The following is a 15,792-nucleotide window of genomic DNA, read 5'->3' as shown; positions in this document are numbered from 1 at the left end:
TTAAATTGCTAAGATAACTTAGGTTTGATTCTCTTCTATTACATGTGATCAGCCCTGGGAAGATGGTCTATTGAATTCAGCACATATTCGTCTCTTACTACGTCCGAGGTAGTTTGAAGGAGGGCAAAGCTGGATTTTAACTTAGTGAAAGAGAAAACACAAGTACATAAATAACAATATCACAGATCAGAGTACAATCAATTAAGCAAAGGTAGTCAGAATGGTAAAAGATGCTCATAAGAACATTTGATACTTTCTGGAGTTCCTGTCGTGGCGCAGTGGTTAACGAATCCGACTAGGAACCATGGGGTTGTGGGTTCGATCCCTGGCCTTGCTCAGTGGGTTGAGGATCTGGCATTGCCGTGAGCTGTGGTGTAGTTTTCAGTCATGGCTCGGATCTCCCGCTGCTGTGGCTGTGGCATAGGCCGGTGGCTACAGCTCCTATTAGACCCCTAGCCTGGGAACCTCCATATGCCGCAGGAGCGGCCCTAGAAAAGGCAAAAAGACAAAAAAAAAAAAAAAAAAAATTGATACTTTCTGAATCTTTCAGGGTCATTACGAGGACTACCCATTTAACTATTTGGATTTTCTTTTGCCTTTGTTTTTCTTTTTGCAGCTGCACCTGATGCATATGGAAGTTCTCAGGCTAGAGGTGGAATCAGAACTGCTTCTGAGGCCTCTGCCACAGCCACAGCCACACCAGATTGGAGTCACATCTGTGACCTACACCACAGCTTGCGGCAAGGCCAGATCCTTAATCCACTGAATGAAGCCAGGGATTGAACCTGTATCCTCACAGAGACAATATCAGGTCCTTAACTTACTGAGCCACAATGGAAACTCCACTATTTGGATTTTCTAAGCAGTCTAATATTTTATTACTACAGTAAAAGAATTCACTGAAAAACATTCACTGGAACAATTAAGGTTTTCTACTGGCAACACTTCTTTTATCCAATTTCATTTTCAGAGCTCAGTGTCTCAGAAAGTCTACAATGATTATTTTCACTGCTACAAGAAGCTTAGCTAGTTCTTTGATTTGCTATCATTTTCTTTTCTGTAGAAGTGCTCAGATACATTATGTGCCTTTGGTTCTCTACCTGCAAACATATCTTCTATGTGAAATTTATCCTATTAAAATATGCTTGAACCTCTACTTCACAATTTAGGGGAGACCTAATGCCTTCCCCAGTGTTTCTGTCAAGTCCTGGACGTACTACTGGCACCAACTGTATTTCTCATTGTCCCCTAAGGGAAGCACCTGCTGGCCACCTGCTGAATATCTCTCCTTCGTGTTCCATATGCATCTCAAAACCAAATTGTTCAAAACAAATGTCATCATTTGCCCCAAGACTTTCCCACCTAGATTCCTGTTCTATCCTTCCTCTTGTGTTCATTACCTTGAATCATTACCATCTTCCCAGTAATTCAGCCTTGAAATCTCTATAATCTCCACGTTCCTCCTACTTTTGGCTCCACACTCAAAAATCTCTTGAGAAATCTTGTTGATTTCATCTCCAAAATACTTTTGGAATTTATTCCCTACTCTCTGCTCTTACAGCTTCCACCCTCATTCAGGCTTCATGCCTTACTCTCTCTGGCAACCTTTCTGCCTCGGGTCTTCTCCTTCAGAGTCTCCAACACATGGCTGCTGAGGACAATATTTCCACACATTCAGTGATGTAACTGTTCTTTTTGCAGTTCTCAGATGACTTCCTATCGTGCATGGAGTAAAGTGCAAATCCAGCCTGGCATTCAAACTTTGACATCCTGACCTTAGTCACATTTCCAGACTTTTCTTCAGTCAGTTTATTCAACAGATATTTACTAGGTCTGCTCTGTGCCAGGTGCTGTGCTCGACTCTGAGGATACAGACATGAGCAACACCAGGTCCAGTCACTGGCCTCACGGAGCTTCATCGGAGACATGCTTTCTGGACCCAACAAGTCACTCATCACTCTCCAGATATGCTTCATGCTTTTCCTCTCTAGGCTTGTCCTCTACCTGGATTGTATTTCTTCCCCATGGTCTTTTGTTTTGTTTTGTTTTATTCTGAACACTTTCTTTTTTTGTTGTTACTTAATAAATTTTATTACATTTATAGGCGTACAACAATCATCACAACCAAATTTTATAGCATGTCCATCATTTGTTGAATTATTCAAAAGGCATACGGGAGCTCTGAGGTGGCCTAGCAGGTTGACAATCAGGTGCTGTCACTGCTGTGGCTCAGGTCACTGCTGTAGTGCAGGTTTGATCCCTGATCCAGGAATTTTGGCATTCCATGGGCATGTCCTAAAGAGAGAGAGAGAGAGAGAGAGAGAGAGAGAGAGAGAGAGAGAGAGAGAGAGAGAGAAAGAAAAGAAAAGAAAAGAAAAGAAAAGAAACCGGCTCAATAAATTCTTAAAAAAAAAAAAAAAAAAAAAAAGAAAGGCCAGACATAAGTCTTGCTTCCTCCAAAACGCTTCCAGATTCCCCAAACTGGGATTAATTCATTTATACTCCAAAGGCCATTTGTAGTTCTGTTATAATTCATCATGGTACAAGAAAAAGACCATGAACTTTGATGCTAAAAAACACTGGGTTCAAATCCTGTTTCTTTCACTTACTGACCACATAATTTGGAGCAAAATACATAGGTCTTAAAAGTCAGATTCTCCATTATGAAACAGAAATAATAATGTCTATCTCACAGGTTGTTATATAGAGCAAATAATACAGATGGAAACAATATCATGGCACAAAAGATGGTCCAACTTTTATGCTGTGTTTGTGGAAATGGCTGGTTAGTCTACCTCTGCAGAAGTGTTAAAGGGAAATAGTCCATAATAGATACAGTCTTTCACCATGGCAACATCACTTTACCTGCTCTTTGAGTTGAATATGCTCTCACATATTCAATTCCTACTCTGAACCAGCCATTCTATATAGTCTTATTTAGTTATTGCCAACCCTATGAAATATACACTATCTCTCATGTTTGATATTATTTATTAGCCATCAGCTTTTATGTCCACCCTTTTCTATGCTTCTCCTTGTGTTCAAAGGGCTAGAAGCTCAAGAACTATATTTCTGGATGCAATTTAAATGCCTCAATGAGCTACACTCAAAATATTTGGAAAGGGAGAGGTAGTCAAATGCATTCTTCCAAAAGAGGTGGAGGCAGACATGGCAGCCTTGGCAGATAGGAGTTTTGCAGGTCTGGCCAGACTTCATGTTCTGTTAGTAGTGCCCAGGCTTGAGGCTGTTTTTCCCAATAGCCATAGATAGAGAAAATTTGGAGAAGCACTCTACTTGGCCCATCTTGTGTCCCATGTCCATCTCTGGACCAACTACTATGGCCAGGAAAACGAAGTTCCCTAAGAATATGGCAGCTCCCGTTCTGAAAATGTTTCCACAGAAGTCCCCCAAATTAAGTGGAGTAACACAGACAAGGCCACAGAGGAATCAGCTTATCCTGAGTCTCCCCCAAAGCAGTCTTGCTTACAGGTAGTTTATTTTAGAAGTAATCCCAAGGAGCAAGACTGAAGGTCAGAGGAGTAAAACAGGGAAGAAGAAAAAAATAACCCCCAAATTTCATGATGTCTTATTGATTTAGTGACCGTTCTGGGTAGCTGGTACACAATACTGCCAGCATGTGTTATTATTTTGGCTTGTTTACTTGGCTGAAAGAAGGGTCACTTTTAAGTTTCTTACCGTAATGGCTCTTCATAGGTTGGGGAACAAAGTGAGTGTTCTCCCAGCTACTAACTGTATACATCCCAACTGCAGACTCAGAAACCAGAGAAATAACCATAGAGTAGACCAATAGATCCGCTGAACCCCTCTGAGACTTACTTGAGCTAGAATTCCATTCTTAACCTGGCCTCCCTATGACCTCATTTCAACTGGAGGATAATTTCAGGACCCTTGAGTTAGTATGAACACAGAGCAGAGTCCCTATATTCAACTGTTCTTTAAAAGTCCAAGGATTCCCATTTTGTCAGTTTCTACTAACCAGATAAACAGTTTTAGATTAACCTATGGGAAGGATCCTGGGACTGTTTATCATACATGCTTGTGGCAGCCCTGCGTTGTCTTTGTTCAAGGGGATCCACCTCTCCTTCGATGAGAGGGCTTTGGGTCTGTGAAATAATGTATTTGGAAACTGAGTAGGGACGCTTTTCCTCTGAAGGGAAAGCTGGTGAAGGTTCTTCCATTCATCAGCTCTTGATTTTTTTCTTTTTTACAAGTCGAGTAACATTCTGATTGGCTCTCCATCTCTCTCCCCCAAGGGAATACCATGATTTATTAAGTACTGCTACCAATTCCGAGGGGTCAAGGTGTATTGAGTCCTTCTACAGATAGCCTATCATGACCTGTGTTCCCTTTATTCTAATAGTCAGGTGCTGCCACTGGCCTCTGCAATTCCGCAATCCTATCGTCTCCCGATATTAGCAATTCCCTTCCCCTTGCAACACCTTCTTTCTGCCAACCCAGCCTACACAGCCTACGTGGGATAGTTATCACAGAGCTTCCTAACTTAACCGGTGCCCCTGAGCCATGCATTCCTCTTGCTTTAGTGAAAAAAAGTGTCCTCTGGGTCCTTCCAGGGAACATTGTTGAGTGCCAGTTTCTCTGATCACACAAAATAAATTTATCCTAATATTTTTACCTCCTTGAATCTTTGTCTTCCTTCTTCAATATTATGCAGTTCCACCTCATTTATACTAGGCTGTTATCATGCACAAGCTGCAGAGAGCCATCTTTCTGGCATGTAGACAGGCTCCTGGTGTCCTCGGCAGAGCACTGAGCTGCAAGTCATGGAAGAGGACTCGTGTGTCAATAAACTATCCTCCACCCAGCTTTACATCCCCACTTGCCACCACCACCCCTGATCCAGAATCCCCAAGCTCCCCTTCCATATATATTCTCCTGAAATAGTCATATTCATCAAGTCCTGAAATTTTTTTGGCTGGTAGGCTACCTCTTGCCACAATAGAAGCTATATTTCTGCTCTGGGACTATGCTTATATATCAACTATGCTTCGTTACCAACCAGAAGGTAATGAGGGAAGGCAGGTCAGATCTTGAGGAAGATACTCATAACCTTGAGAGGAACTTGCCTCAGGTGTGGTTTTTCAAATGTCTCCAAAATATTGCTCTCTTCCGCAAAGGTCAAGAGCTAGTGAAGAGAGGGCTGGTTCCAGCTGCCACTTGGGAAGAAGTCTGTCATCCCATCCACAGATCTGCGAGAAGCTGGTTCTGCTCAGCAGAACATGGGCATGCACGTCCTACATGCCGGGTAAGGTTTGTGCCATGTGGGAAGTTAATAAAAGCATATAAAATCCTACCATAACACTAAATATGTGTGTGTGTATACATATACATATACATATACACGTGTGTGTGCGCGTGTATTCGGAGTAAGAAGGGGTGAAATGAGATTTTAAGTATGGAATTTGGAACAAAGAGGGAGCCAAGAAGTGTCTTTGACAGTGATGGATATAGAGACCAAAGGAAAGACCTAAATATTAACAGATACTAAAGAAACAATCTTGCAGTGGGAAAGGAGGGTGCTTGTAAGGGCAGTCTGATTGAAACAAAATGTGAGAAATGCTTAAATTTTTTTTTTTTTTTTTTTGGTCTCTTTAGGCCACCACTGCAGCATATGGAAGTTCCCAGTCTAGGGGTCGAATTAGAGCTGCCTACACCACAGCCACAGCAACGCCACATCCAAGCCATGTCTACAATCTACACCACAGCTCATGGCAACATGGGATCCTTAACCCATTGATTGAGGCCAGGGATAGAAACTGCATCCTCATGGATTCTAGTCAGATTCATTTCCACTGAGCCATGATGGGAACTCCTGGTTTTTGTTTGTTTGGTTTTTGTCTTTTTGTCTTTTCTGAGGCCGAACCCATGGCATATGGTGGTTCCCAGGCTAGGGGTCTAGCCACCAGCCTATGCCACAGCCACAGCAACTTGGGATCTGAGCCGCATCTGCAACCTACACCACAGCTCACGGCAACGCCGGATCCTTAACCCACCAGGCAAGGCCAGGGATCGAACCCACAACCTCATGGTTCCTAGTCGGATTCATTAACCACTGCGCCATGATGGGAACTCCGAGAATTCCTGGTTTTTAATACAATGTAAATATTGACTTTTCTTTTAGTGAAAGCAGTTTAATAGGAGACCCGTCAAGGTATATAATCACTGACATTTGCAGAGGGTAAAGAATTCAGGGGGAATCAGCATTTGTCCTGTAATCTTGCAAACTTTTGTCACACATTTTATATGTGTTACTCATTGTTACATGTGTACAACTTGTTTTAAGCTGTAAGTCTCTGAAAGGGAAGGGTCAAAGTACTAATTTTTCAATAAACAACCTATTACTGTGTTTTACAAAATAGTCAAGAGTAAACATTTTTCCGTAATTCAGCATAGGGCAAAAAAGTTCTAGTTTTGCTTTTAGATTGAAATTGATCCTGTTGCTAAAATTTGTAACAGACCTTCTGCACTGAAATTAATTTGTCTGCATATCAGAAAGTGTACCTTGACTTTGGAGCAGAGAGACCATGGGATTCTCTTGCTTATTAAGCATATAAATTCAGCCTCCAGAAGATCATCTTAAATGTACAGCGAGAAGAATACTTTTTACCCTGGAGGATTATTATGACTACTCAATGTGGTAAACTCTGATTAACTAACACTCATTAAAGGCACTTATTATGTGTCAAGATTATCACGCAGTGCAGCGGGGTTGGAAGGAAGGGAACATTCTGCCAGATGGTTCCTATTTCGTGGTTCAGAGGTTTAGGACCCTTGCACCTCACATGGTCTAAAGAACTTCAGCACTCGGAGGGAATGAAAAGATCGTCTTGGTTAGTGTCTTTACTTCTCAGATGAGTAAACAAGGCCAAGGAAGTTCAAGTGAAGTAAACAAAATCACAAACGGGTTAGTTTTAGGGTTGGAATAATAACCCGTGTCTCCTTGCTCCTGGTCCCCTGTTCGTTCTGCTATACCCTGCCAACTTTGATAATATAACGACCAGTTCTTTTACCAGCAAAAGCAAGTTTATTTGGGAACTGAAAGAGGAATGGCAATGTGGAACATGAGAGTGATGGCAGGCCAGAGGCAGGCCCAGACAGCAAGGGAGGGAAGATGGCTTTCATAGGGAAAAGGGAGAGACTGAGATGGGCTGTATAACCAAAAAGTCCATTGGAGGAAGCCGGGAGTCCAAAGTTAGAAGCTTCTCATTGGTTGGGCTGCTATCGTCTCTGATGGACTGGGCTATTGTTGAGCAGGGAGAAGGTTTCTCCTTCCTGCTGGCTGGTAAAGTAGGCAACATTTTCCTGTTAGAGATGTAGACAGACATCTCTTCCTATTTGGAGTAATTTATGATTCATGCTTCAGCATGACAGCTCACCCTACAGGCCTATCCTAACTCCAATTTTCGTTGCACTTTCTTTAATTAATTCTACATTTTCACATTTTGGTCAAAGTCCTTCCTGTAAGGGCTGACCAAGAGTCCCTTGGTGCTAGGAAGGATTTTCCCTCATTGTCATGTCCCATATGGAAGGGGAAAGCACACAAATCAGAAACCTCACGGGGCTGCATTTGAGTAGCAAGAAAAGTGGTAGGGAGAACCCTCAGGTGTTTCCTGGTAAAAGTCCTTTTTGGGAGTTCCTGTTGTGGTGCAGGGGAAACGAATCCGACTAGTATCCAAGAAGATGCAGGTTCAATCCCTGGCTTCACTCAGTGGGTCAGGGATTAGGGGTTGCCCTGAGCTGTGATGAAGGTCACAGACGTGGCTCTGATCTGGCGTTGCTGTGGCTGTGGCATAGGCCGCAGCTATATAGTTCAAAGGGTCATTGCTACCTTGGATGGACTGAAGTTTCCAATGGCAGATCCAGCAATCAGAGAGGCTTCCCTCTTTCTCAAGAGAGTGGGGAATATGGACCAGGGCCTTGTCCTTCCACGGAAGGGTAAGAGACCGTATTGAAAGATGGGTGTATAAGCCTGGTATGGACATCTTGGGACAACTGTCAGCCTCAGATGTCTCTGCTTCATCTCCTAATGAGCTTTATCTTCAGGTCCTCATGCAGTGTGCAGTCCTTTGGGGTTTGGTGCTTTCTTTTTTTTTTTTTTTTGTCTTTTTGTCTTTTGTCTTTTTGTTGTTGTTGCTATCTCTTGGGCCGCTTCCGCGGCATATGGAGGTTCCCAGGCTAGGGGTTGAATCAGAGCTGTAGCCACCGGCCTACGCCAGAGCCACAGCAACGCGGGATCCGAGCCGCGTCTGCAACCTACACCACAGCTCACGGCAACGCCGGATCGTTAACCCACTGAGCAAGGGCAGGGACCGAACCTGCGACCTCATGGTTCCTAGTCGGATTCGTTAACCACTGCGCCACGACGGGAACTCCTGGTGCCTTCTTTAGGTGCAACATGCAGATCCAGAAGTTTACTCCCTAAGCCCTTCCAGGTTGTAGGGTGTGATGTTTGGGGCCTTTGTCTTCTGGCAGCAAGTTGCAAAAAAGAGCGCTCTACCAAAGCAAGGTGGGTTTCAGTCGAAGCAAATAGGCCTTGGCAATGTAGAAGTCTGTCTTCCTTTATCAGTCGTGGACCATAAGAAGCAGGAGCTGGGTGTATTAAGTATCCCATTACAAGGGGAACAGCCTCCCAATGAACCTGTGCAAATACACACATTGTCATGAGAAACAAGAATGTTTACAAAGTGTCTCAGAGCTCTTGAAGGATCAGGTAGGAGAAAAAAGAAGAACTGCTTCAACATTTGTTGTGAAGATACAGTCTCCCAAGTTGCTGTAAGTTCTAAATTGCTTACAGGAGAAGAGAGAGGGGGATCCCTGTACATCTGGAACATAAAACACTAAGGCAACGAGTTTTCTATTAGAGTTTTAGAAATTCTCATCCAGTTCAGTGCTATCATCTTGAAGTTATCAAAAACCCTCTAATCCAGAATTCCCGTCAGAATCCTTCCCATGATTTTTTTCGGAAGATGAAACACATTTGCAAAAGCATCAGAGTAAAGCAATACCTGTCTATAAATGACAAAAAAGACTTGAAAATGACCATTATAATGAGATTGACAAAGGCATCTGCTTATTTCTGTGGCATACATTTTAAAATTACGACCAATATCATTATATTAGGACATCCTAGAATTTCAGGAATTTCACACAATTTTAGAATACTCATAGGCATGTACCTATACAAATATGAGGTTAAAAGTTTTTGTTTGCCTTCTTGACAAGCTTCCCATGTAATTTAAGCATATACCAGGTGAAAGACAAATTCTTTAAAAATTTTCAGGGACCCTGGATGAACCCAAAGTTAGTTCAAGGTCAAGAAGACTTTATTTAGAACCTGACTTTTGGAAATTTGTCAAAGGTTTGGGACACTTCACTGAACAGGACCACAGATCCTTTTGAAATGTTACTTAAGTTATCTATTTGACCAATGCAACCATAAAAGTTTTCAAAGACAAATACAAATAGGCTACACAGTCGTAGCAAAACTAAGCTCTTTCAATATTGAGAAGATTGTTCTCTTTTGTAATGAAAGGCCTGATTAAGACCCCATGAAGGCAAGAAATTATTTTCAGAAAACACAAATCTTTGTTTTCTAAGCAGATTACTTAGCAGGCAAAGAAAAATCCTTCACAATCTGTCTTCAGAAGCAGACCACTGTAAAAGCCTATTTTTCTTATAGTAAATTTTCTAATGTGACACAAAAAATGTTCACCAATAAACCCAAATATCTTTAGTTCCTTTATAAAAAAGCCGAACCTGGATGAACCTATTTTTAGTAATGTTTCTGTCAACTTAAAGAATGTGCACAACTTAAAAGTTGCGAGTTCAGTTTTATCTGGGGCGAAATGAGGGCTATAGCCCAGGAGGTAGAACTTCAGATGGCTTTGACTATCACTCCAAAGACGTAGGGGGAAACATCAGTATACATGCGATTTTGGTGAAGGGAGAGGTACATGCAGCCATATACGCATTTGACAGAAGTCTGCCGCTAGTCTCGGAAGGTCACTGCCAGTCACAGGAACAGTTATCACCGTGAAGGATTTTAGTGCTTTTCTAGATACAAGGAGATGCAAGAATTGGCTCATAAATTCTTCGCCTAAAAATATCTAACTCTCCGAAGACCTGTTCTGCCAGTTTTCCCAAAGAGTTCTTCACATGATCTCTGCCCTGAGCTCTTTCAGGGCATGTTGAGAGTTGGCAGCTGCCTTGGCTCATGATTCAGTGCACACTGAGGCAGATGGCAAGTGCCAGTCTCCAGTTCATAGGATTTCCTACTCTGGTGCAATGGGATTAGCAGTGTCTCTGGAGCACTGGGACACAGGTTTGCTTCCTGGCCCAGCAAGGTGGGTTAAAGATCTGGCTTTGCCACAGTTGTGGCATAGGTTGCAAATGTGGCTTAGATCTGATCCCAGCCCAGGCACTCCATGTGCCACAGGTCGGCACAGAAAGAAAGGACGGAAGGAAGGTAGGAAGGAAGAAAAATTTGACCCTAGTTTTGGGAGGTGTTTCATGACCACTTCATCCCATGGTGCTAGGAATGCTCATTCCCAGGTCTGGCAAATATTTCATTGACAGGCCACTCAAAGTGCTATTACTGGACTGGCCTTATTATAGTAGCCAAAAGTCTCTGGAACACCTGTCTTACTAGTCTGTTATGGTCCAGGAAAATATTCCCTCTTGTTGCATCTTTCCATATGTAGAGTTATACTATTACAATCATTGATCTGGTAAAGAAATATATTTGATCAATTGCTTCATCTAGTCATTATTTTTTGAAAGCTCAGTCACATATTTGGCAATATAAGAAACAATAATCTTGTAAAACAGTCAAAATAGAAATACCATAGCTAATAACTTTCACAGAGTTACAAGTAAATATTTCAGCCAAGAGCTTCCTATGTCAAACCAGTTTTTGAAGGTGTTGTCAAGACTGGGGAGTGGGTCACTTAGAGCAGCTTAGAGGTCTCAGAATTCAGTGGGTTAATAGCCTGGTTACTGTCATTTAAAATCTGTTGAGTGAATTTCCTTAACCCTTCGATATGGCTGATTACACACGCTAATCCTATTGAAGGTACAAAATAGCTGCTAAATTGTTGTACTAGTAGACTACAGATTTCTTGTACCAATGGAAGAGTGCTTAGGGTCATTTTTAAATTGTTCTGTCTATGGCCTTGAGTCCAAGAGAATCCTAGAGTACATCTTCCTATCCATCCTGGTGGAAGCCAAGGCCATGAGTTAGTACCATAAACCCACTGTATTCCATGAGGTGAGACGCAGTGAGTTTCCGCTAGTCTGACCCAGTCTGCTCCATACCAGCCACTATCTCTAAGGGTAATAATATGTAGGCATTGTTCATAAGGCGCCCAGCCTAATTTTCTAATGTTACTAGGCTAGGCTTATCAGTGTTAATGTGATTTATTGTTCCCAACTAGAGGAGTCTTTAAATGTAAATGGCCATGCCTGGTGTTAACCACATAAACCCATCCCATAATTGTGGAAGCTGCCCTTCTAATAAATAGGAGATTACAGTTTCTGATTAAGACTTAGCTTGTTGTTCTTGAGTTTGAGTGGCCCTAAAAGAAAATTCGTATTTATGGTCAGGGTCAGAGCAAGTATTATTAATTGGCCAGGTGGGAAAATCTCATCTAGTAATAAAGTAAATTTTCTAAGGGCTATCCAATCAGAGCCTTGGTTGGGAGAAATCCACCAAGGTAACCCAGAAGTACTAGGCATAGGGAATTAGCCACAATTGGACCCAACAATTGGTTTGGTTTTTTGTTTTTGTTTTTGTTTGTCTTTTTTTTTTTTTTTAATTGGCATAGGACAATGCCCATGATAGAAAAACATTTGATTCGTATGCAAAAGTCCAGGAAGTCAAGAAAACACTAAAAATCCACGTAAGAGTTGGGTCCAGCTGTCTACTTCTGGTGTTGTCTTCTCATCCTGGTGTAGTTTCCCCTCTATGTGAGCGTTAAGATGATTTCGAGCTCAGCAGTCCTCTTTACAGACCAGCCCAGTACAGGGGGCCTTTTTTAAGTGGGAGATATGAGTCCAAGAGTTGATTCCCTTTAGTTTTGCTGCCCATGAGCTGTTAAGAGTACCTAGTAAGCACCTTTCCATCTGCCTTGGAAATGTCCTTTAAATTATGTCTTTTCCAATATGTATAATCTGCTGGTTGCAGGTCCTGGGGCATCTGATCTTCACCCAAAACTAGATTACTGAGGAGTCCCCATCGTGGCTCAGTGGTTAACGAATCCGACTAGGAACCATGAGGTTGCATGTTCGATCCCTGGCCTTGCTCAGTGGGTTAAGGATCTGACGTTGCCGTGAGCTGTGGTGTAGGTCTCAGATGCAGCTTGGATCCTGTGTTGCTGTGGCTCTGGTGTAGGCCGGTGGCTTCAGCTCTGATTACACCTCTAGCCTGGGAACCTCCATATGCCATGGGTGTGGCCCTAGGAAAGACAAAAAGACAAAAAACAAAAAACAAAACTAGGTTACTGAGATGGCTTTAGAAACAAGCTTAGAAAGTCCTTTTAGAAGCTCAGTTAAACCTTGCAACAATATAACATAACAGCAAAGAACTATCTGGGAAGTAAGTCTTGGTGAATACAGACCTTAATTAACAAAATTAGATGAACAGATATCCATTCCTTTATAAAGAAAACAAAAAGTGGATGAACCTATTTTTAGTAATGTTTCGGTATTTCATCCTATTTGGAGATTACCTAGGTATTTCCGTATGGGTAGACCTAGGATGTCCATCATTTAATTTAATCTTTGCAAAACTCTTATTAAAGTTAACAAAAAGTTTTGAGGAATTTGCTTTCCAAGCACACATACCATATTTATTGTATTTATTATACAAAACATATTTACTGTACAAAAAACTCTCATCCAATTTTCCTCTACTTAAGTCATTTGTTGCCAACAGTTATATTTAGATTAGTCACAAAAACTTCAATATGACCCTAAAACCATTAGCCATCTGAAGTTATTTCTCTTGCTGACAAATTTTGTAAAGAGGATAACATAAAACTTATCTGGTCAATCTATCCCTGCGGAATTAAAATTGTATGACTGCATTTCTTTCAGTGTGTTTGCTTATGTTTTGTTTCAAGAATTGCGGTTTTCTTTTTGTTTTTGCTTTTTTTTGGCTCCCGCTGCAGTGGTGAAAGTGCAGAATCCTCACCACTGGACCACCAGGAGACTCCCTACTTTTTTGGTGTTGATAATTCCAAAGGTATGCTTGTTTTAATTAAACCAACTACCTTAAAGTAATGGTGGTTAACTTCTATAACAATTCTTTAATTCATGTAAGAGCTTCTTTGTTTTTTGAGTCAATTAAATAGAGCTCCTTACCAATAAATTTTAGCAATACCATCCAGAGATTAAAAAACACCACACATCTACAACACATATGTATGTATATATGCAGACAAACACGAACATACAGACAGATGGAGACAAGGGCCTTACTGCTGCTTTTTAAATTTTGGGTCCCAGGTCTCCACCACATACCAAACTCCAAAACGATAGTTTGGATTTTAAATCTTGTTTTTTTTTTTCACATACAAACTCAAAAGATAGTTGGATCCAAATTGTGTCTACTTGCCCAGGTGGTCAAAGTTTTTTTGTGTGTGTTTTTAATTTTGTTTTGTTTTGGTTTTGCATGCGGTAAGTATCTTTTTGGAGTTGTTTTTTTGAGTCAATTTGTCTCAGATTGTCTCAATTTTTAAGCTTCAGCATAAAAATTAAGGAATGCATTCCATTGCCTCCTTTCTCTTAAGGCCATCCCTTAAGGTGGCCTTATTTAAAATAAAGCTCCCACTTTTGAACAGAATGGGGGACTTAGCAAAAAGCTTCAACAAACAGACTGACAGAAAGAGAAAGCAAGATTTCTCCTATGAGTTTTGGAATATATTTGTCTATTATGAAAAATCAAGGGCAATTGCTATTTCAATTTTTCCTTCTAGTTGTTTATTTGCTCTGGCTAACTTGGAACAGAATTAGGGATTTCATGCTTGGATTCTCAGAGAGTCTGATTTTAAAGCATCAGGTTTCACAGAGATGGAGAGAGGAAGATGGCCCTGGGAGCAGTGTTTGAACACAGGATGGCTTCTGGGGAAGACCCCAATGTCACCTGAGACAAAGAGGTAGGGGAAGCCGAACCCAAGGAACGCAAGGCCTTGAAAGCGGCTGTATTCTTCTTTAGTTTTGTAGTTTTTTTGGCCGATGTGGAAATAGTAGCTTTCTGGCAGGTGTGAGAGCAGCAAACCACTTCTAGTTCCCACGCTGTGTGGGAAAGAGTGTCCAGTCACTATCCAACCTGCCTGGGCTCTGCCAGGCTCAAGGCGTTCACAGCCGAGCCGGGGAGCAGGTTGGCCCTGGAGGAGACAACACGCTGCTTCTGAAAGTGTGATGTAGGCTCCAGTTCTTTCTCTGTGAGCCTGTTTCTGTGTGTGTGAGTGTGGGAGAGAGAGAGAGATGGAGAGAAAACTTTTACTGTATCCATTGCCATTTCCTTGTTTGCACCAACGCTGGGTCTTTAAACCCAGAAACCCCAGCAGCCATTACAAGTGAATCTCAGGTATTTAAGGCAAATGCTAAACTCCCTCCCATTATTCCTGCCTGGCTTTTCTCTCTGTTTTTGCTTCCTGTGTCTGCTCAGCTATTGACTCCTTTTGTGTTATGGTTAACTGCTCAAACTCTGAAGTCACATCAACCTAGCTTCCAATTCTGGTTTCCCCAGTTACTGACTGTGTGACCTTGGGTAATTTTCTTAATGTCCATTCACTTTAGTTACCCTAAAAATAAATAAAATGAGATCTTCCCCTTTGAAGTGGAAGCTCTAGTAATTACTCAGTCTTTCCCCTTTCACCCCTCAGAGCGGACAACAAATTCTCTGAACACGAACAGCCATCCTTGACCAGGACACCCACTGCAGTTCCTCTCAGGGGCTGCTTCACACAAACACCCCATCCAGCCTCATTTTCTAGGGCCCCCTGGGAAGTCCAGGCCCCAAATCAGTGCCTCCCTAGGGGTGTCCGGCAGCTCCTCATCCCACTTTCTCTCTCCTTGCCTTCTCATTCCACATTCTGTGCCTCCTGGGGGTAGACAGGGTTTTTTTGGTTGTTTTCCCCACATTTATGGAAGAATTTTATGTAAACTCTTCTTAATTTTATATGCACATGAGTATAATGTTACACATTTCTATCTCTGGGGGAAAAAACCCAGCGACTGCAATGGCATTCAATTGCTTTGGTTTTCTACGGGGCCATGGGCCTGGATGAGAATGAAACGGTTCCCAGCCTGGGACTCGATCTCCGGAGGTTCTTTTAGAGAGATGAAAAGCAAGCTAAGGACAAAATAACGAGTTCCATCTAGCCTTACATGATGCACAAGGTATGTGCCCAGGCTTTGTTGTTAAGCCCGAGATGTTTTTGGCTGGTCTCCAAGAAACAAGAGTGTAATGGCCTATACTTCTTTACATGTAACCTTTTTTAGGATTCCTTTTATTTATGCCAGTTTCTTACTTGATTTCTGGCTTCTGATTAGACAGATGTTTTTTATATCAACATATATTTTGTATACCAACTCGGAATGCCTTTTATCATGACATTTTCCTGCACCTTTTGTTTTGAAACAACGTAGATTTATAGGTGATGACAAAGATAAGTTATATTGTGCAGAGGTAAGTTACAAAGATGGTACAGAGAATTCAGCCATCTTCCTCTAACGTGACTACATTGTATA

General features: G+C 41.8%; 1 long non-coding RNA gene across 6 annotated transcripts in view; it reads left to right on the top strand.

The window, feature by feature from the left end:
- LOC102161678 overlaps window positions 1-15,792 on the top strand; it is a 69,535-nt gene that overhangs the window by 33,933 nt on the left and 19,810 nt on the right. For 2 of the 6 annotated variants that reach the window (XR_002343594.1, XR_002343597.1), the window contains one exon: window positions 5,157-5,600. This is a non-coding gene — a long non-coding RNA (uncharacterized LOC102161678). The other 4 variants (XR_002343598.1, XR_002343600.1, XR_002343596.1 and 1 more) reach the window with 3 other exon arrangements.

This window comes from Sus scrofa, chromosome 4 (assembly GCF_000003025.6).
Source record: "Sus scrofa isolate TJ Tabasco breed Duroc chromosome 4, Sscrofa11.1, whole genome shotgun sequence".
Classification (NCBI taxonomy): domain Eukaryota; kingdom Metazoa; phylum Chordata; class Mammalia; order Artiodactyla; family Suidae; genus Sus; species Sus scrofa.
Note: the sequence above shows the minus strand (reverse complement) of the source record. Positions and strands in the feature narration are given on the sequence as shown.